The sequence below is a fragment of the Lathyrus oleraceus genome, chromosome 1, assembly GCF_024323335.1.
Source record: "Lathyrus oleraceus cultivar Zhongwan6 chromosome 1, CAAS_Psat_ZW6_1.0, whole genome shotgun sequence".
Taxonomy (NCBI): Eukaryota; Viridiplantae; Streptophyta; class Magnoliopsida; order Fabales; family Fabaceae; genus Lathyrus; species Lathyrus oleraceus.
This window is the reverse complement of record NC_066579.1, coordinates 95652949-95676776: the sequence shown is the minus strand read 5'-3', so window position 1 is coordinate 95676776 and position 23828 is coordinate 95652949.

Sequence of the window (23828 nt, the reverse complement as noted above, 5' to 3'; positions counted from 1 at the left end):
TTTCCATTACTCTCTGTTGGTTTCTGCGGGTACCATACCGGTGAATGCCTGGGTCAGCTATCCTGATAGTGGAACACCAAACAAACTGAGAACACTGTGGCGGTACATGTTATGCAAGACATGCTAATGAATATGTAAATTCAATGACATGTTTATCAATTCCAAAGGTATTTTACCCCCTTGATTCCAGTCTCTCAATAGATAAACGATGTAAACAAAACTAAACCGTTGATGAGAACCAAGAAAATTCCGACTAGAATCAAGTAGAAGATATAAACCCCACAGAAATGGATAAACATGTGTGAATGATTATGAATGCAAAATGATGTGATGCAAAATGATGTGAATGCAGTGCAGTGGCATGGGAATCAGGATCGCTGTATCTGCTTGAACATTTGTCAGGTTGCACTGTCTGGAGAGAAATTAAGAGCACACCAAACAAAGGTCATGGGATGGATCATGTTATCCTTAATATCAACTACCCATTTTGGTGGATTATGGTTTACACCTTATTAACACCCAAGTTTCAGTGATATTAAGGATACCTGATCGGATCAACCATGAATCAAGGGTTTGTTGCAAGTCACGAGCATGGAGTTTAGGTTAAGAACCACTCAAAAGGAGTGTACTAAGGTTTAAACCTGCCAAACATGTTCTACAAAAGGTTCCCATAGTCATAATCCCATCTTTCGGATATTATCGGAGGAACGACTACTCGTATTCCAAAATTATTCTCAAGAGAGACTCTTATGAGTGTAGTATCGCGTAACAATCTAATCAAATCTTACACTTGAACGACTTTCGCACTACGTCCTACGAATAGGCCAAGATGGGTTTGGTAAACTAAGGTCCTCGGCTTCTAAGGTCTATATTGGAAAAAGTAATGTCTAACCACAACTTACTTGTGTGACATTATTGATCTCAACATGACCTCCACCAAGTGAATGGGCTTGCAAGTCAACTTGCTAAGGAATAACTCCACACAAGTCGACAAGACTATGCCATTCTCCTATCCTAAGTGCACTCGAGTTCGGGTATAGAACTCATCTCACAAAGATCACCAAGCAGCCATAGCCAGCCAACAGATACAACAATGATATGTACACAATACAATAGGGTAAAGCAGGTAAATAAATAACTGTACAAAAGCATGAACACCCAATAAACAAACAAACTACAAAAGCCAGGAGGGACTCGCTTAGGGAAACCGTTTCCCCAGCAGAGTCGCCAGCTGTCGCAACCTGAAAAATACAGTGTGCGAGAAAACAACCGGCGAAAGAAAATGACATAAGAGTCACCACCGTGCGTTATTTATCCCAAAGGAGGGAAAGGAAACGCTCGAAGTAAACCTGAAAAAGGAAAAGGAAAAGACAAGGTCTCGCAACCAACTCTTGGGTTCGGGAGTCGGTTATGCGAAGGGAAGGTATTAGCACCCCTACGCATCCGTAGTACTCTACGGGATCCACTTTTGTAGTTCTTGTCTAAAGGGTGTGAGTTTATCTTGTGCTGTTTACTAAAAAGGGGTTAAATGAAAATGACTCACGCGGATGTCGCATCCACTGCATACGTATCTCATCTGAATATGAGAATCAGAGTCTTCGTAGCTCGGCTGACCTATGGGTTGGAGGGATGTGTGCTCGCTAAGACATCGTGTCTTATGCCTACGTATCTCATCTGGAATGAGAATCAGAGCAATCCGTAGTTCGGCTAACTACGGGGTTATGGATTGGGTTTTGGACGAACGACGTCACTACACAATCTACCAGATGCTCGACCTTTGGAGACTTACTCACCTGTAGTAGAAGGAGTAAACGTGTGTTTAGGAGAAGAAAAATCAATGAAGGGTTAGGGTTTGGGATGCTCATGCAAAAAGGCAGTCCTTGACGAAGGAACCTGCATAAAGTAAACACATAAAACATTGCCTCCTATCGAGGTCTTCCAACTAAGAAAGCAGTAAAATGCGGGAAAAATGTAAAAGTACCACACAGATGAAGATCCGAGGTAACAACAATTAAAGGAACGATAAACCCTGAGATGCTTCCAAGCTAACATCATCAAAGAAAGTGGGCCAGTACAGGTAATCGGAATGAACCTCCAGGGGGTATCCCACAAATAAGGTGGGAAACCACGCAAGTTATCCCTGCAACAGTCATGTGAGCCCTCACAAAAACTCAACAAAAGGGTTAGTGAAACACGATAAGCATTTTTTTCATGAATAACAGTATGGTTTCAGAAAAAATGAAGGGTAAATTTTGGGGTATTACAATATGCTTGATACTTTAGGATTACACGATATTCTTGCTAATAAAGCACCCACTATGATAGGCTGACTAGGGAATTTTTGAGTTCCCTAATTTACACTGTTTACTCTGGCACTGCTAGTACGGTAGATACCGTTTGTTTTAGAATGTTTAATATGGAATACGAGTACACTACCGATGCCTTAGCAGGGTTGTTAGGAATGCCTTACGGTGAGGGTGCCATCTGTGAGACGCCCTTAGATGCTGAATGGGCACTCGAAGCATTTACTTTTTGGAATAGATTATCAAATGTGGCTGTTACTTCCTTTGAAGGAATTTTAGCTTCTAATATTCATAACCCGACCATACGTATTTTTCGATACCTTTTGGCATGTACTATATTTGGTCGGAAGAATTCTAACAAAGTAAATGTTTGTGAGTTGCTATTTTTACAGGGTTTCCTCACTAATAGAAGGATCAATCCTGTTCCTTTTATGTTGGTGTAATACCCCAAAATTTACCCTTCATTTTTCCGGAAAAAAAAACGAAAAAAAAAACAGAAAACGAAAAATAAAAATAAAAATAAAAAATAAATAAATAAATAAATAAATAAAAGAAATCTTGGACTTGGACCTCTCTCATTTGAGCCCATAGGTCCACACAAATCAGGTTATAAATTCAGAGTTTCAGTGAAACAAAAGGCATTCTATTCCTATTACCCTGGCTGGAGGAAAAAGATAGTGAGAGAAGAGCTAACAGAGTTCAGAGCAACCTCCAAACCTTGAAGGGAACTCAACTGCAAAGAACCAATTCCCTCTTCACATAAACCCTAAAGATTGTTTTGTAAACCTCATGGGTGCAACTCAATTTCAATCAAGCTCTTCAATTAGGTTTGCCCTATTCCCATTATTTTACGCCTTCAATTTGAATGTTCTAAATGTGTGATGTATTATGTTTGAATTTGGAAGTGTGGATATCGTTAGGTTTCACATATGCATGAATGGGTGAAACCTATGCCTTGAATGCTTAATCGTTTAATTTCTGAAGTGTATGCCACAGGGTTTGAGGTTTCTGAAACCATACTGTTATCCATGAAAAACCATATTGTTTTGCTCTAATCTGACATACGTTTGTCATAGCATGTTTTCTCCTAATCCTTATCTTGTTTCACTAACCCTTTTGTTGAGTTTTTGTGAAGGCTCACATGACTTTTGTAGGGATAGCTCGCTGGATATTCCACTTTGCTTGTGGGATACCATTTGGGAGATTTATTCTGATTGCCTTGCTGGCACATTTACTTTATACATGTTTGTTTTGTATGTGTTCGTATCCCCGCAGGTAGCGCGGTTCCTTCGTTAAGGACTGCCTTTTTGCAAGAGTATCCCAAACCCTAACCCTTCATTGATTTTTCTTCTCCTAAACACACGTTTACTCCTTCTACTACAGGTGAGTAAGTCTCCAAAGGTCGAGCATCCGATAGATTGCGTAGTAACGTCGTTCGTCCAAAACCCAATCACTAACCCCGTAGTTAGCGGAACTACGGCTTGCTCTGATTCTCATTCCAGATGAGATACCTAGGCATAAGACGCGATGTCTTACCGAGCACACACCCTTAACCCCTAGGTAGCCGAGCTACGAAGACTCTGATTCTCATATTCAGATGAGATACGTATGCAGTGGATGCGACATCCGTGCGAGTCATTTTCATTTAACCCCTTTTTTAGTAAACAACACAAGATAAACTCACACCCTTTAGACAAGAACTACAAAAGTGGATCCCGTAGAGTACTACGGATGCGTAGGGGTGCTAATACCTTCCCTTCGCATAACCGACTCCCGAACCCAAGATTTGGTTGCGAGACCTTGTCTTTTCCTTTCCTCTTTTCAGGTTTACTTCGAGCGTTTCCTTTCCCTCCTTTGGGATAAATAACGCACGGTGGCGACTCTCCTGTCATTTTCTTTCGCCGGTTGTTTTTTCGCACACTGTATTTTTCAGGTTGCGACAACTGGCGACTCTGCTGGGGACCCGATTTCCCTAAGCGAGTCCCTCCTAGCTTTTGTAGCTTGTTTGTTTATTGGGTGTTCATGCTTTTGTACAGTTATTTATTTACCTGCTTTACCTTATTGCATTGTGTACATATCATTGCTGTATCTGTTGGCTGGCTATGGCTGCTTGGTGATCTTTGTGAGATGAGTTCTATACCCGAACTCGAGTGCACTTAGGATAGGAGAATGGCATAGTCTTGTCGACTTGTGTGGAGTTATTCCTTAGCAAGTTGACTTGCAAGCCCATTCACTTGGTGGAGGTCATGTTGAGATCAATAATGTCACACAAGTAAGTTGTGGTTAGACATTACTTTTTCCAATATAGACCTTAGAAGCTGAGGACCTTAGTTTACCAAACCCATCTTGGCCTATTCGTAGGACGTAGTGCGAAAGTCATTCAAGTGTAAGATTTGATACGATTGTTACGCGATACTACACTCATAAGAGTCTCTCTTGAGAATATTTTTGGAATACGAGTAGTCGTTCCTCCGATAATATCCGAAAGATGGGATTATGACTATGGGAACCTTTTGTAGAACATGTTTGGCAGGTTTAAACCTTAGTACACTCCTTTTGGGTGGTTCTTAACCTAAACTCCATGCTCGTGACTTGCAACAAACCCTTGATTCATGGTTGATCCGATCAGGTATCCTTAATATCAATGAAACTTGGGTGTTGATAAGGTGTAAACCATAATCCACCAAAATGGGTGGTTGATATTAAGGATAACATGATACATCCCATGACCTTTGTTTGGTGTGCTCTTAATTTCTCTCCAGACAGTGCAACCTGACAGATGTTCAAGCAGATACAGCGATCCTGATTCCCATGCCACTACACTGCATTCACATCATTTTGCATCACATCATTTTGCATTCATAATCATTCACACATGTTTATCCATTTCTGTGGGGTTTATATCTTCTACTTGATTCTAGTCGGAATTTTCTTGGTTCTCATTAACGGCTTAGTCTTTTTTTTTACATCGTTTATCTATTGAGAGACTGGAGTCAAGGGGGTAGAATACCTTTGGAATTGATAAACATGTCATTGCATTTACATATTCATTAGCATGTCTTGCATAACAGGTACCACCACAGTGTTCTCAGTTTGTTTGGTGCTCCAATCAGCAGGATAGCTGACCCAGGCATTCACCAGTACGGTACCCGCAGAAACCAACAGAGAGTAATGGAAAGCCTACAGGCAGAGTTCGTCGAGATGAAAATCCGCATGAATTAATTCATGGATGTGGTTCAAGGGGTGGCTCAGGGACAACAAGAGCTCAGGCAGATGATACAGAGGAATCCCCCTGCTCAACCAGAGACAGTGACTGATCCTCCAGCTAGAGAGGCTAATGGACCCAATGGACCGGGGCCTATCCCAATCCTACATGTCACCTCCGGTCAACAGCCCGTTCATGATGATCAGGACGATCGGTTCCCCCTGCTGCAGGAAGACTTTGGTATGGGTCATGGTGTGGACCCCATGTTTAGAAGATTGGAAGAGAGGTTGAAGGCAGTGGAAGGACATAATCCTCTGGGAGTAGATGTTGCTGACTTGGGGCTGGTCCCAGGTGTGAGAGTGCCACCGAAATTCAAGGTCCCGATATTTGACAAATACAATGGCAACTCTTGCCCGAAGACCCATGTGCAAGCCTATTTCTGTAAAATGGTTGCATACTCCGATGACGAAAAGTTGCTTATGTACTTTTTCTAGGACAGCCTAGCTGGGGCATCCCTAGAATGGTATATGAGGCTGGACAGAGCCCACATCCGTTGCTGGAGGGATTTGGCTGAGGCTTTCGTGAAGCAGTATCAATATAACGCAGACATGGCTCCGGACAGAACTCAACTTCAAAATCTGTCTCTTAAAAGCAATGAGTACTTCAGAGAATACGCTCAACGCTGGAGAGAAACAGCTTCCCGTGTTCAACCTCCTATGTTGGAGAAGGAAATGGCTAACATGTTCATGAACACTCTGCCAGGACCTTATTTGGAGCGCCTGGTGGGTTGCAATGCCTCCAATTTTGCTGATGTAGTCTCTACCGGAGAGAGGGTGGAGAATTACCTGAGGACATACAAGACCCAGAGTGGAGGTGGATCCTCATCAGGGGTGAAGAAGTCGTTCATTCAGGGACAGAAGAGGAGAGAAGGGGATGCAAGTGCCATATCTTCTTATCAGAACAGGGATAACTAGAGGAATAACTTTCAGAACTATCATCAGCAACCGTATATTGCAGCTGTGACCATTCCAGCTGCAGCACCACTACAACAACAACCACAACGTCAACCAGCTTAGTACCAACCACAATAACCGGGTAACAGACCCGCCTATCAACCGAGGCCAAGGACGATGGACCGGCGTTTCGACACTCTTCCAATGTCGTACGCTCAGTTGCTTTCTAGTCTTCAACAGCTACAACTTGTGCAGTTGCGCACTCTGGCTCCTCCCGTTGGTAGGCTTCCGGTGGGTTATGATGCCAGCGCTAGGAGTAGCTTCCACTCTGGGGCACCTGGCCACAATATTGAGAACTGCAAAGCTTTTAAGCACGTAGTTCAGGACCTCATTGATTCAAAGGCCGTTAACATGGTTGAAGGAGAAGTCAAATTGGTCTCTGCGGTCAACAATGAAGATGGGGATAGTGATTGCGACATCGATAACTGGGTGCGTCCGAGGATCCCATGTGAAGTTCTCAACAATTGGTCTTCTGAGGAGATTGTCCAAGCCATTTGTCTAGAGGAGTAATTTTCTTTGTTTATTCATGCATATCCAAGTCTTACGTTCCGCCAGGGCGTAATGACTCTTTGTAGGGCTCATCTATGTGACACTTGCATTTTTTATCATAAATAAAGGACGTCTTTTTGCATTCAAATATTTCGTTCCCTGTCTTTCTATTTTTGCAGTTTTTCAAAAAAAAAATGGCAATGTTTTGTTTAGTTTCCACTTTTTTTTCTTTCACACTCATAAGCACATACCATCACTCATGCAGATGCACATCACCGGATCCTATTGATAACGGTTCTGCTATGGCTCGCTTCGACTTTGAAAATCCATTCTTTCAAGCTGAAGAAGAGGGTGATGAAGACTGTAAACTCCCTGAAGAACTTACCAGGTTACTAAAACAAGAGAAAAGGGTCATTCAACCGCATCAAGAGTCTGTTGAAGTGATTAATCTCGGCACCGAGGACGCCAAGAGAGAAATCAAGATAGGGGCTGCTTTGGAAGACAATGTGAAGAAGGGGTTGATTGAATTGCTGCAAGAGTATGTTGACATATTCGCTTGGTCTTATCAGGACATGCCAGGGCTTGACACAGACATCGTGGTACATCGCTTGCCGCTCAAAGAAGGTTGTCCTCCGGTCAAGCAGAAGCTCAGAAGAACAAGACCAGAGATGGCTGTCAAGATAAAGGAAGAAGTGTAAAAACAGTTGGATGCAGGGTTTCTAGCAGTCACAAATTATCCGCCATGGGTTACAAATATCGTTCCGGTACCTAAGAAGAATGGAAAGGTACGGATGTGTGTTGACTACCGGGATCTGAACAGGGCTAGTCCTAAAGATGATGTCCCCTTACCTCACATTGACGTTTTGGTGGATAACACGGCTCAGTTCTCGGTATTCTCCTTCATGGATGGCTTTTCTGGCTATAATCAAATTAAGATGGCACCAGAAGACATGGAGAAGACAACATTCATAACCCCATGGGGCACCTTCTGCTACAAGGTGATGCCGTTTGGTCTGAAAAATGCCGGAGCAACATATCAACGAGCGATGGTGACTCTGTTCCATGATATGATTCATCATGAAATCGAGGTTTATGTTGATGATATGATTGCCAAATCTCAGACAGAAGAAGAACATTTGGTGAATTTGCAGAAACTGTTTGAGCGTTTGAGGAAATTCAAGTTGAGGCTTAATCCGAACAAGTGTACTTTTGGGGTGAGATCTAGAAAACTACTGGGTTTTGTTGTTAGCGGAAAAGGGATTGAGGTGGATCCGGCCAAAGTGAAAGCGATACAGGAAATTCCTGAGCCAAGAACAGAGAAACAAGTCTGGGGTTTCTTAGGGAGGTTGAACTACATTGCAAGGTTCATCTCTCACCTAACAGCCACGTGTCAGCCAATATTCAAATTGTTGAGAAAAGATCAGGCTATCAGGTGGAATGATGATTGTCAAAGGGCGTTCGAGAAGATAAAAGAGTATTTGCAGAATCCTCCTATCCTTGTGCCTCCGGTCCCAGGGAGACCGCTGATTATGTATTTGACAATACTAGACAATTCCATGGGTTGTGTTCTCGGTCAACACGACGAGACAGGTAGGAAAGAGCATGCCATCTACTACCTGAGTAAGAAATTCACAGATTGTGAGTCGAGATACTCAATGCTTGAAAAAAGATGTTGTGCACTTGCATGGGCTGCTAAGCGGTTGAGACAATACATGCTGTCTCACACAACCTTACTGATCTCCAAAATGGATCCAGTCAAGTATATATTTGAGAAGCCAGCTCCCACCGGAAGAGTTGCTCGTTGGCAAATGGTACTGACAGAGTACGACATCCAGTATACTTCCCAGAAAGCCATCAAGGGGAGTATTCTGTCAAACTATCTTGCTCAACAGCCGGTTGAAGATTATGAGCCGATGAAGTTTGATTTTCCAGATGAAGACATCATGTTCCTCAAGATGAAAGACTGTGAAGAGCCAGTTGTTGAAGAGGGACCTGATCCAGATGAAAAGTGGACTTTAATGTTTGATGGGGCCGTCAATGCTAGAGGAAGTGGAATTGGTGCTGTCATTACAACTCCGAAAGGTGCCCACATGCCTTTCACCGCTCGTCTGACTTTCGAGTGCACCAATAATGAAGCTGAGTATGAAGCCTGTATCTTGGGTATTGAGCAAGCCATTGATTTGAGAATCAAGACTTTGGACATCTTCGGAGATTCAGCTCTGGTGATCAATCAAGTGAATGGTGATTGGAACACTCTCCAGCCTACTCTGGTCCCCTACAGATATTACACGAGAAGACTGTTGACTTTCTTCACAACAGTAAAGCTGTACCATATACCGCGTGATGCGAACCAGATGACAGATGCTCTTGCCACTCTATCCTCCATGATCAATGTGATTCGGTGGAACCACGCTCCCAAGATCAATGTGATACGCCTCGACAGGGCCGCGTATATGTTTGCTGCTGAACTGGTAGTTGATGACAAGCCCTGGTATCATGACATCAAACGCTTTCTGAAGAATCAAGAGTACCCTGCAGGGGCATGCAACAATGATAGAAAGACTTTGAGAAGATTGGCAGGCAGTTTCTTCTTGAACAAAGACGATGTGCTATATAAGAGGAACTTCGACATGGTTTTGCTCAGATGCGTGGATAGACACGAAGCAGACATGTTAATGCAAGAAGTTCATGAAGGCTCCTTCGGTACTCATGCCGGCGGACATGCAATGGCTAAGAAATTGTTGAGAGCAGATTATTACTGGATGACCATGGAATCTGATTGTTTCAAATATGCTCGGAAGTGCCATAAATTCCAGATTTATGCTGATAAGGTGCATGTGCCACCGAATCCTTTGAATGTGATGTCTTCGCCGTGGCCTTTCACTATGTGGGACATCGATATTATTGGAAAGATTGAGCCGACCGCTTCCAATGGGCATCGCTTCATCCTTGTTGCCATCGACTATTTCACCAATTGGGTCGAAGCAGCCTCATTTGCGAAGGTCACCAGACATGTGGTTGCCCGATTCATCAAGAAAGAAATCATTTGCCGCTATGGGATTCCCGAAAGAATCATTATTGATAATGGTTCTAATCTCAACAACAAAATGATGAAGGAGTTGTGCCAGAACTTCAACATTCAGCATCACAATTCTTCCCCTTAACGCCCTAAGATGAACGGTGTTGTTGAAGCGGCAAATAAGAACATAAAGAAGATTGTGCAGAAGATGGTCGTTACGTACAGAGATTGGCATGAGATGCTACCCTTCGCCTTGCATGGGTACCGTACTTCAGTACGTACATCGACCGGGGCAACCCCTTACTCCCTTGTGTATGGTATGGAAGCAGTCCTACCTGTTGAAGTGGAGATTCCTTCTCTAAGAGTCCTGATGGATGTCAAGTTAGACGAAGCTGAATGGATTCAGACAAGGTTCAATGAGTTGAGTCTTATCGAAGAGAAGCGAATGGCAGCCATTTGTCATGGGCAGTGTAGCGGTGTATTCGTTACCATTGGAGATATTAACTAAATCCAAGGTAAATCATGCAAAGTCGAGTCGCCACCGCACTTCTATTTATCCAAAGGAATGGTTAGAAAGCGAACAAAAACCTATAAAGTTTTACAAACAAAACTAGTAAAAGACAGAGATCTGGGTAAGGGGGTTGGTTATGTCATGGGAAGGTGTTAGGCACCCACAACATCCTAGGTACTCCTAGGGAGCCCTTTTCACGCTTGTTACAAAAGGTTATTGTTTATGAAATTTATTTGTGCAAACATGATTGAAGAGATGAGAGAAGAATATACAAGTTTATTTACATTTTGTGTTTGGATGGATGAACCCATTGCCTACGTACCTTCTCATGAAAGATAAGGATCAAAACCCCGTAGTTCGGGTAAAAGATTTCAAAACAAGTGAGTGGATTGATTGGTCCAAAAGCCCTAAGGTCTTTTGTTATCAAAGGGAGAAAACTCAACCTGAAAAACCACAAGTCCACCATGTGAGGATAACTTCGACATGCTAGTGAGGGATTATGCCCTATAATAAGCATGGAAGACTTATTGTCCATCACTAAGGACATAGGTGAGTATTATATCTACCACAAAGATAACTCAAACCTAATAGCTAAAGGTTATGAAAAATTTGATTAAGAAGTGGACATTGGAACCACAAAGAGACACATTTGAGTGGGTTAGATTAACCAATTAGAGGTATGTACGAAATGGTCAAAGTTGACTTGAAGATTCAATTCAAAATGAGTATTGTGAAAAGAAGTTTGAAAATCAAAGGCATGAGACCTAGGTTTCTAATGTTGAAAACAAGTGAAAATGTTTGCACAATTTTTTTTTGGTTTGGGTTAAGGATGAAAAAGGATCAAGGATAGCATGCAAAAGGTGGGGAATGAAGGAATGCAATCACAAGTAGGGTTGCTCTCTTGAGATCATATGGATGATCCAAGTAAGTCCTATCCTTTGGAATAAGGCAACACAAGGTATAAGCAATAAGCAAGTCTCACAAGAGAACCATAGAAAGAGGAAACAGAATGCCAATCAATGGACTTACATCCAACTCCTAACAACAAAACTGGAAACAGAATGCCAATAGATGGACTTACATCCAACTCCTCAAAACAAACAGGAAACAGAATGCCAATAGATGGACTTATATCTAACTCCTCAAAACAAACAGGAAACAGAATGCCAATAGATGGACTTATATCTAACTCCTCAAAACAAACAAATGAGTAAAAGCAAACACATGCAAAGCAATCAAACACACAATGCATCACACACTATATACAAACAAGAGGCTCAATCAAATAGGTGGGCTTTAGTCAAGAGGGGTCATATCAACCTCGACAAACAAGCCAAACTGTATCAGGTAATCTGTGAGCTCTTAACCACTAACATTGAGAGTTAGGGTGAAGCTGATCAAATATGGAAATGAGGATGAGACCTCATGCTCTTAACCCTGGCCTCGGTGAGCTTATGACAAAGAAAGTGTGGGGATCCAGAATGTGGGATCCTATTCCACTTGACAGACACTATACAAAGATCTTGGGTGTTTGTTCAAGAGCATCATCACGTAGTGCGAGCATAATGAACGACTCACTGAATAACAGGGGATTGATTGCTAATCCCTTCTATATGTCAATTGCCTCTTCACTTAGGAGGCCTTATCAAGTAACATGCCTCATTTAGAGGTCTTTGGCACAAATGTAAACAATCATAAACAGAGCCTCATAAGGAGGGCTTCAGCCAAAATGCCTGCCAAAAAGGTGACAGGACTTCCAGACTACATGGAGTAAGAGAGTAGCTACCTAAGTGGTGTATCAACCACAACCAAATCTCAAGCAAGAGCTAAAAGCAAGCAACTAATGTACCTGTACAAAAGCTAAATAATTAATATCTCAATCAGAAAACAAACAGTCCAACTGTTACACAATTCAATGAGCAATGGTCAAGCAATCAAATGAAGCAATGAGCTCAGCCTATCACTTAGAATCCTACAAAACAGCAATGTGTTAGAATTCAAATCATTTGTATCTCACAAAGTGAGACCAAACCAATCATCAATGCTAAATGTCCAAACCTGAAACACAAAGCACAATTAGTTCATGTACAAAACACTAGTACAAAGACTAGGTTCAAAACCAAATCAAATGATCAAAACAGAACTCAATCTTTTGGACAAAGCAAGTTCAAACATGTCATAAGATGTCCTCAAAAGGACCAGCATCAAACAAGAATGTGAAAAAACTAGAGATCAAAACAAGAATGTGAAAAACAATTGATATCAAATTGGACATTCCTACTATTTTTAGTGATTTTTTGAAGTTGAAGAAATAAAATGAAATATTAAATGAAATATGGAGGGAAAATAAAACTTGAAGGAAATTCAGAAGATGCATGCAGCAGTGGATCGAACACACGCACGCCAGGCCGTAATGAGAAAATTCAAAAAAATAGATTCAGAAACATGCATGCCAAGGATCGAACTCATGCAAGCAAGGCCATGTGTCATACCCCAAAATTTACCTGTTAATATTACAAGGCATTTTTCAAGGCACTCCAACTTGTTTTTCAAGGCACTGACCTTAAAGGAACAAAAGCCCAGCTCACAACAGACCCAATCCAGAAAAAGGCCCAAACTAGCTTGCTCGCTAGGCGAGCAACTCCTTCGCCTAGCGAACCTTTCGCTACAATACTCGCCTAGCGAAGCTTGCGATATATCAGAATTTTCAGGCTTCATTCTGAGCCCATTAGGTCACCAAAAGCATTATAAATACTAAGGACTTCAGTCACGAAAAGGGACAGACGAAGACGGACAGAAAGCCTGGCATAGAAACCCTGGAGACTAACTCAGAGAATTCCGAGTAAAGAAACCCTGAAGGCCGCTCATCCGCACCGAAGTTACCTCCGCCCAATTCCATCCGATACCAAGAGTGGTCAGTCCCTTCAACATCGCAGCTCAGTTGCAAATAGGTTTGCGCATCATTACTGTTTTATGCTTTTAATCGGTAATCTCTACATACATAAGGCATCATGATTAAATTTTCGGATATGTAATTTGATTTAACATGTGAATTTAAGTATGCCCGAATATCCTGAATGTTTGTCCATGCTATTCCTGTAATTAAATGCCATAAAGTTCAGGGTTCCGGAGGTCATGCTGCTATCAAACTCAAAACCCGTAGCCGCTCGCTAGCACATCGCTAAGCGAGCCTGTAGCGAGCACTCGCTAAGCCTTCGCTAGGCGAAGCAGGAGCGAACGGGACAGTGGCTGTTTTGTTTCTTTTCTGTTCTGCCTTATGTTTATCTAATCAAGATTTATTATAATTCTGCATTATTTGGCCTGACTTTATGACTGTTGTGTTTATTTTGTGGTGCAATTTTCAATTGTACCTTATCTCGATGTTCTAACCCGTGTGCTGAGTTGTGTAAAGGCTTACATATTCCCGAGGAAACGGCCGGCTAGGTATTCCACTTTATATGTGGGATACCCTTATGGAGATGGATTCTGAATTACTTAATTTTAATGTGGAGATTCATCCTAATTGCCTAATTAATTTTAATGTGGAGATTCATCCTAATTACTTAATTAATTTTAATGTGGAGATTCATCCTAATTACTTAATTAATTTTAATGTGGAGATTCATCTTAATTGATCATAATGGGGATATTCATCTTAAATACTTAATTGCAAAATATTGTCGTTGAATATGTGATCTTGGACCTCTCTTTGTTACCCTACGATATTACGGTATTATGGTCATGTCCCGCGAATGTGGGGATACCCTTAGCCAAGACCCTTCGATTAAATCATCATGTCCCTCTAAAATAAATCATAGTCCCTCGGATGTTGCCTTCGAATATATGATTTTGTCCCTCGGTGACCCTTCGGTGTAGCCTACGGTTAAATGACGATAGTCCCTTCGAATGCTAAGGTATCCTTACAACCGTTGCCTTCAATGACCAATCGATGACCCTACGATGACCCTTTTACATCCAAAGGATAAAACTACTTACTTCTCAATAGTAAGGACAGTTTTACCCTCATAAGGATAGGAAATGCCCATAAAGACCTTGGGTAGGTATAACTCCTAAATGCTTGCTCACAACTAAAACTACTTTTCACACCTCACACTTTTCAAAACCTCCATTAGAAAATCACCACTTGGCATACATTCGTACTAGAATCATTGTCAAGTTATATTTTTCTAAACAGCTTTCAAAATTAAACGAGATAAATACTTTGTATACATTCGTACAAGAATCATTACAAAGTTAAACTCTCTTTTCAAAACATTTTCTAAACAGCTCTCACACACTTTTTCAGACAAGAAAAACATAAGTGATCAAGCAATTAAGAGCCCATGGATAACCATGGATACAAAGGGTGCTAACACCTTCCCTTTGTATAATGTACCTCCCGAACCCAAAATCTAAATTAAGGTCTTTCCTGTTCTTTTCCGCCTTTCCTTATTGGATGAAAGAAAAGTCGGTGGCGACTCTTGCTAACCGCGACATTTGCTTTCCAAAAGCAAAACACACGAAAGTCAGTTCACCGTATGACAGAACTGGCGACTCTGCTGGGGATATACTTAAAGAGAGGTCACCTTAAAAACAAGATCACTTATTTAAATTGTCTGATTTACTTTTAAGGGATTGCTTGGGTATGTCATGCTTGAGTGAAAGATCCTACACCCAGATCTAGTGTACCTTAGGTAAGTAGCAATAGATCATCGCGACTATCCGGCGTATACTGGAATGGTTAAAATGATGGCTACGGTTAATGTGACACTTTGGATGTCCTGATGTTCCTCATGTTTACTTGAGGAAAAATTTGGCTTCCGCGTGGTGTCATCAAAGCATTAACCAGACCTTTAGAACCCTAATTGACTCATCCTAGCCATTAGAAAGTAGTTAGATAACTGGCTTCGGTTCCGACTGAGGTTGGTTGAGACTCAATACTACACTCTTTGAGATTGGACTTTAGGGAAACTTCGGTCAACCACTTGGTGTTGTACTGAAGTGGACTTAAAGGAAGGTCAATGATTTGAGATCCTTCTAGAACCCGGTTACTATTCTAGGACAGGTTGAACCAACCAAACTCCAGTGGGGAGGGTATTTACCTATGGAACTCATGCAAGCCTTAAAACTTAGGAATGATTGTCGTGTGACTTGTTTGTGCTTGGTATTGGCATAACATCATAACATCATAACATCATAACATCATAACATCATACTAACCATTTCAAGGACTTAGGGACTTAGCTTTGCTCTGTTAAACAGGTTATGGCTTCCAGGAAGACCATCCGGATCAATTTTGTAGCAATCGCTCCTCAACTAAAGGATTTAGTGTCAGAATTTCCTGATCATGCTCAGTTCATCAAGAGACATGGTTCTATCCTCAATTTGGTTACCACTGATTTCAAAGGAGATATGATGAGAGTTCTATTCCAGTTCTTCGATCCCAAACACCATTGTTTCACCTTCCCAGATTATCAATTGGTACCTACATTAGAAGAATTTTCCAAGCTGCTTGGGATACCAATCCTTGATCAAATACCTTTCAGTGGTTTAGAAAGGATTCCGAAGTCTGAAGAAGTTGCCGCAGCTCTACACATGACAAAGTCCGATATTGAAACCAATTGGGTAACAAGAAGTGGAATTAAGGGTTTACTTGCCAAGTTTCTGATAAATAAGGCCCGAGAATTCTTAAAAGTTATGGATGTCCATGCTTTCGAAGATGTTCTAGCACTACTAATCTATGGTTTGGTGTTATTCCCTAATCCAGACCAATTCATAGACATGAATGCTATTAAGATATTTCTCACTCATAACCCTGTACCCACCTTGCTTGGGGACATTTTACATTCCCTTCACACCCGTACTATGAAGAGGCAAGGGGCTCTCATGTGCTGCATACCTTTATTGTCTAGGTGGTTTATTTCGCACCTTCCTCAATCAGTCTTGAAGAATGAGCAAAATCTGAAATGGTCTCAAAGGGTAATGTCGCTTTCCCATTCAGACATCCGTTGGTGTCCTCATCTCGAAGAAAATGTCATCCTCATCGACCGTTGTGGAGAATTCTCTAATGTACCACTCCTGGGGATAAGAGGAGGTATTACTTATAACCCAGCTTTAGCCCTACGCCAGTTTGGTTATGCTCGAAGAGACGGTCCACATGAAATAATTATCCGAGGCACTGTGTTTGACTATGACAACGATTCCCAAGGTCTCCGTCAAAGATTTATACGAGCCTGGGGCATGGTGAAAAGAAGCACTTTAGGACAGAAAAACTCTATTCCTATGGAACCTTATCTCAGATGGGTACGAGCCAGAGCTCATGAACTTGGCATGCCATATCTTACAGTCGGACCGCTGACTGTGGCACCAGAAGTTGACGGAGGTACTCCTCAGATCATTCCTTATCCAGATATGCCTACCGATGTTGAAGAGTTAAAGAGATCCTGGATCCAGTTGAGAGAGGAAAGAGATACTTTTGAGACTCAGTTCGTTGCAGAAAGGAAGAAAGTGTTAGAACTCACCAGCCAGCTTAATGAGGAACGAAGACTCAATACATATCTTCGCCCGAAAAGAAGCCGTCCCTGGGAGACTTGAGCTTTCATTGTATTTTTATTATTATTTTCCTTTTGTAATGAACATTGATTAAAGAAATTATTAATAAAAGTTTCCCTCTTCTCTTTTGATGGTTTACGCAAAGCTAAATTCCCGGAGTCCTTGAAAACATTTCATACATTGCATTGCATAACATAACATTACATAACAGGTATTCTAAAAGATCAATATTCTCACGGTCTTCCTTCCAAACAGAAAAATGGCTCTCGAACAAACTGTCAAAGATCTCCAGGCTCAGAATGCTCAATTCCAGGAGATGATGCTGAGCTTATCCAAGGGGCAGGAAGAACTGAAGGCTCTCTTGCTCGAGAAGAAGAAAGACCCGAAACCTGTGAGTTACATTAACCCAGGAAGGAGGCGTAAAAGACAGGCCGCAGGAATCAAGATCAGAATGCCGAAGGATCAAGAAGAGGAAACAGAGAATGATTTAGAAGAGGAGAATGTTGATGTCTTCAACCCTGAGGACGACGATGAAGATTACGAGAATGAACAGTACTCTCCAAAAGATGGCAAGTACAAGTTGCTAGAAGAACGTATGCTAGCTATGGAAGGCCAGAAGGCGCCCGGTCTGGATTTTGAAAGCTTGGGTCTGGTTTCCGACGTGGTCATTCCCCGCAAATTCAAGATCCTCACTTTCACTAAGTACGATGGTGCGTCTTGTCCTCAGATGCATCTGAGAGCTTATGTGAGAAAGATTCAGCCGTATACCACTGATAGGAAGCTATGGATCCATTTCTTCCAAGAGAGTCTGTCTGGCACACAGTTAGAGTGGTACTATCAGCTCGAAAGCTCTAACATCCGCACCTGGACTGATTTAGCAACAGCTTTCTACAAGCAGTACCAGTATAATTCTGAACTAGCGCCTACTCGGCTACAGTTGCAGAATATGACTATGGGATCTAAAGAAAGTTTCAAAGAATATGCTCAAAAATGGAGAGATTTGGCTGGCAGAGTAAAACCCCCTATGACTGACCGAGAATTAGTAGACATGTTCATGAGTACACTGACTGGCCCATTCTACAGCCATCTACTGGGAAGTTCTTCATCGGGTTTCACTGAACTTATATTGATAGGTGAACATGTGGAGAGCGGCATTCGAAGTGGAAAGATACAGGCGACTACCTCTGCAAGCACCAAAAGGTCCTACCAGGGGAGGAACGAATCAAATGCTGTGTACAGTCAAAAGGGTCGTAACAAGAAAAATCGTGACCACACCATTGGAGCAGTTACGATTGCAGCGCCGCCATCTCAAAACTTCCAGCACAGACAAGACAGGCCAAGAAGGCAGTTTACCAAGATCAATATGACTTTAGCACAGGCACTGCAGGGTATGCTAAAAGCAAATTTGATTACCCTCAAGGATCCTCCTACGAATCCCAACACTACTTCTCCTCGTTATAATCCCAACGCCAGGTGTGCGTATCACTCCGATAGCCCCGGGCATGATACAAACGATTGTTGGTCGTTGAAGAATAAAATCCAGGATATGATCGACGCTGGGGAAATTGAATTTGAGCCTCCGGAGACTCCCAATGTCATCACCGCACCTATGCCTAATCATGACAAGGCTGTTAATGCTATGGATGACAACTCTCACATTTCTAATGTAGCTGACTTAGCATCTCCTCTCCTGGCCGTCAAGAAGAAGTTGTTGCAAGCTGGTTTATTTCCAGGTTGTGCTGAAAATTGCGATCTCTGTATATCCCGACCCAATGATTGCTTGAAGTTGAGAATTGGTATTCAACGGCTGATGGACGATCATACAATTCTCTTCGAAAAGGTTCCTAAGGTAGAAGACCCTATTGAAGAAATATCTGTGATTGCTAGGTCCAAAGTTCCAGTGAAGATTACCGCTCCTAGAGTACCTGTGAAGATTACTGCTGAACCCAAGGTAGCTCCCCTGATCATTACTGCACCTGGCCCAGTACCATATTCCTCAAGCAAAGCCATTCCGTGGAATTATGGAGGTGATGTTTACATCCATGGTGTAAAGCAAGACGATAATTCTGCTAATTCTGATGATGTTGACATTGTTGGGACTAGTAGAATTACTCGAAGCGGAAGGATCTTTTCTCCAGAGATCTCACCTCCAGTCCCCAAAAACCGAGGAAAGGAACCAGTCGATCCTTCTAAGTCAGAGACACCGGTCGAAGTTACTACTGAAGATGTTGCCAAACAAGAAATGGAAGAAGTGCTGAAAATCATCCGCAAGAGTGATTTTGATGTGGTAGAACAGCTGGGGCATACCCCGTCTAAGATCTCGATGTTATCCTTGTTGTTATCTTCTGAATCTCATGCCAATGCCTTGATAAAATTCTTGAAGACTGCTCATGTACCTCAGGAGACCTCCGTCGATCAGTTCGAAAACTATGTTGCTAACCTGACTGTTGACAATGGCCTAGGTTTTTCCAATGCTGACCTGACACCAGCAGGGAAGAATCACAATAAAGCTCTGCATTACTCTATTGAGTGTAAGGGGATCACCTTGTCTCATGTGTTGATCGATAACGGCTCTTCTTTGAATGTGCTACCGAAAGCCGTGCTCGATAAACTTGACTGCAAGAGCATTGAACTGAAGCCTAGTGACATTGTGGTACGTGCTTACGACGGTGCGAAGAGCGTTGTCCACGGTGAAGTGGTCCTCCCTATCAAGATAGGACCTCAATTCTTCGACACTACCTTTCATGTAATGAACATTCGTCCAGCCTATTCCTGTTTGCTGGGACGCCCTTGGATTCATGGGGCAAGTGCTGTAGCTTCGTCTCTCCATCAAAAGCTGAGATATCCAATAGAGGGTAAGATCGTCACTGTGTGTGGGGAAGAAGAGTATATCGTCAGTAGTGTACATACCTTCAGATACGTCGAGATGGAGGGTGAATTCTTTGAGACCCCGTCTCAGTCATTTGAAGTAGTTCCTCCGCCCAGTCCTGTCCTTAAGCCAACTCCCCTTGTGCCCAAGGTTATTCGTGCTCCTCCTGCTATGATTTCTCTGAAAGATGCTCAAGCTGTGGTTGAAGATGGTGGTCGTACTGGCTGGGGTCAACTGATCGACGTACTGTACAAGTCTGATAGATTTGGCCTAGGTTTTAGCTCTGAAAAGGTAGTCAAGAATCGGATTAATGCTGTAGAAGACGCTGACAGCGATTGCGACCTGGATAGCTGGATTTACCCAACAATTGGTGACAGACTCAATAATTGGAAGGCCGAAGACACTATCCCGATTTCCCTTAGTCAGGAGTAATTGTTTATTGTCTATTTTAGTGTTGCAAATTTTTTAATTTTAATATTTACAATTGAACTTCTTAAAGCATTGTGTCTAGGCCCGGGGCACAATAGCTAATTTGTTAAGGGTTTGTCATTTCATAAGCATATTCATATTCAATAAATCAATGGACTTTTTGCATTCAAATATTGCGCTTTTTATCTTTCCTGTCATCTTCCAAACAAGCTATGTTTTCTTACACACACTCACGTAACAAATTGCAGATCCGTACCCACTCTGGATCCTGTTGATAATAGTTCTACTACTGTTCATTATGACTTTGAAAATCCGATCTACCAAGCCGAGGATGGGAGTGAGGAAGAGTGCGAAGTCCCTGGTGAACTTGCCAGACTGTTACTGCAAGAGGAAAAGACCATACAGCCGCATGAGGAATCAATTGAAATTGTAAATCTGGGTACTGAGGTAGACAGGAAAGAAGTCAAAATAGGAGCAGGCTTGGAAAACAGTGTCAAAGAAAGATTGATCCAGATGTTACATGACTATGTAGAGATTTTTGCTTGGTCTTATGAAGACATGCCAGGACTGGATACTGATATAGTAGTGCATCGGCTGCCAATGAAGGAAGATTGTCGTCCTGTTAAGCAGAAGGTTCGTCGCATGCGTCCGGAAATGTCTGAGAAAATCAAAGCCGAAGTTATGAAACAATTTAACGCCGGTTTCCTAGCCGTTACTTCTTATCCTCAGTGGGTTGCTAACGTGGTACCGGTACCGAAAAAGGATGGTAAGGTGCGAATGTGTGTGGATTACAGAGACTTGAATAAAGCGACTCCCAAGGATGACTTTCCACTTCCGCACATTGATGTTTTGGTAGATAACACCGCTCAACACAAGGTATTCTCATTCATGGACGGCTTCTCAGGTTATAATCAGATTAAGATGGCGCCTGAGGACATGGAGAAAACTACGTTTGTGACGCAATGGGGCACTTTCTGTTATAAAGTAATGCCATTCGGGTTAAAGAACGTAGGAGCAACGTACCAGCGTGCTATGGTGGTTTTGTTCCATGATATGATCCATCATGAAATAGAGGTATATGTGGATGACATGATAGCCAGATCTCATACTGAACAAGAACATCTCGATCATTTGTACAAATTGTTTGAGAGGTTGAAGAGATACAAGCTGAGATTGAACCCGAACAAATGCACCTTTGGAGTAAGATCCGGTAAACTCTTGGGATTTATTGTCAGTGGTAAAGGAATTGAGGTTGACCCGGCTAAGGTGAGAGCTATTCGAGAAATGCCAGTTCCCCGTACAGATAAAGAAGTCAGAGGTTTCCTGGGACGTTTGAATTACATTGCCCGGTTTATCTCCCATTTGACCGCTACCTGCAAACCCATCTTCAAACTACTAAGGAAGAATCAAGAGATGATATGGAATGACGAATGTCAAGAAGCTTTTGACAAAATCAAGAAGTATCTCCAGGAACCTCCAATTCTGATGCCACCAGTTGAAGGAAGACCTCTAATTATGTATTTGACCGTATTAGAAAATTCAATGGGGTGTGTGTTGGGGCAACATGACGAGTCTGGTCGAAAAGAGCATGCCATATACTACCTTAGCAAAAAGTTTACCGACTGTGAAACAAGGTACTCACTGCTCGAGAAAACTTGCTGTGCTTTGGCTTGGGCTGCTCGTCGACTAAGACAATATATGTTGAATCATACCACTTTGTTGATTTCTAAGATGGATCCTATCAAATACATATTTGAGAAACCTGCCCTCTCCGGAAGAATAGCAAGATGGCAGATGATTTTAACAGAGTATGATATCCAGTATACTACCCAGAAGGCAATCAAAGGAAGCGTGCTGGCCGATCATTTGGCTCATCAAGTGGTGGATGATTACCAATCTATGAATTTTGAGTTCCCAGATGAGAATGTCATGCTTGTTACTGATTATGAAGAACCTGGACCGGATGAAGGACCCGAACTGGGATCCCGATGGACTATGGTTTTTGATGGATCTTCTAATGCATTGGGTAATGGTGTTGGTGTTGTAATCATTTCCCCCAAGGGTGGCCATACTCCTTTCACTGCTAGACTATGTTCTGATTGTACCAATAATATGGCTGAGTATGAAGCGTGTATTTTGGGACTCAGAGCTGCTATAGACCTGCGAATCAAGTTTTTGAGCGTGTACGGAGACTCAGCATTAGTAATCAGTCAGATCAAAGGAGAATGGGACACTAAACATCCGAATCTCATCCCCTATCGAGAGCGGGTGTTGACATTAATCCCATACTTTGAAAAGATTACATTCGAACATATTCCACGAGAAGAGAATCAGTTGGCAGACGCCTTGGCCACCATGTCATCTATGTTCAGAGTCAGATGGGACAATGAAGCTCCCAGGATCACCATTGAACGACTAGATGAACCAGCATATTGTTATGAACTTAACGCTGCTGAGGTAGAAGAGAAACCTTGGTTCCACGAAGTAAAAAGATATTTAGAAGCTCAGGAATACCCTGAAGGGGCATTCATCAATGACAGAAAATTCCTGAGGAGGTTCTCCGCTAAATTCTTTTTGAGTAATGGAATATTATACAAACGTAATCATGATTCGAATCTGCTTCGTTGTGTGGATAAAAAGGAAGCTGAAAAGATTATGGAAGACATGCACGACGGTATTTTTGGGACTCACTCTAGTGGACATACAATGGCCAAGAAGATTCTGAGATCAGGGTATTATTGGTCTACCATGGAAGCTGATTGCCACCGTCACTCCAGAACTTGTCACAAGTGCCAGATCTATGCGGACAAAGTACATGTGCCTCCTGCCCCATTAAACGTGTTGACAGCCCCTTGGCCCTTTGCAATGTGGGGCATTGATATGATTGGGGAGATTAAACCTACTGCTTCTAACGGACATCGCTTCATTCTTGTTGCGATTGATTACTTTACAAAGTGGGTAGAGGCAGCCTCATTTGCTTCTGTTACCAAGAATGTGGTGGCACGGTTCATCAAGAATAGTCTTATTTGCCGATATGGCGTCCCTGAACGAGTTATCACTGATAATGGCACTAATTTGAACAACAAGATGATTACTGAACTCTGCACGCAATTCAAGATAAAACACCATAACTCTTCTCCGTACCGGCCAAAGATGAACGGCGTCGTGGAGGCTGCTAATAAGAATATCAAGAAGATCATACAAAAGATGACAGTAACGTACAAAGACTGGCATGAGATGTTACCATTTGCTCTTCATGGTTATCGCACTTCAGTACGCACTTCGACAGGGGCAACTCCTTTCTCTTTAGTCTACGGAATGGAAGCCGTCCTACCGGTAGAGGTTCAGATTCCCTCTCTAAGAATCATGAAAGAGACAGGTTTAGACGAGGATGAATGGATTCAGACACGACTCGATCAGATAAATTTGATTGATGAG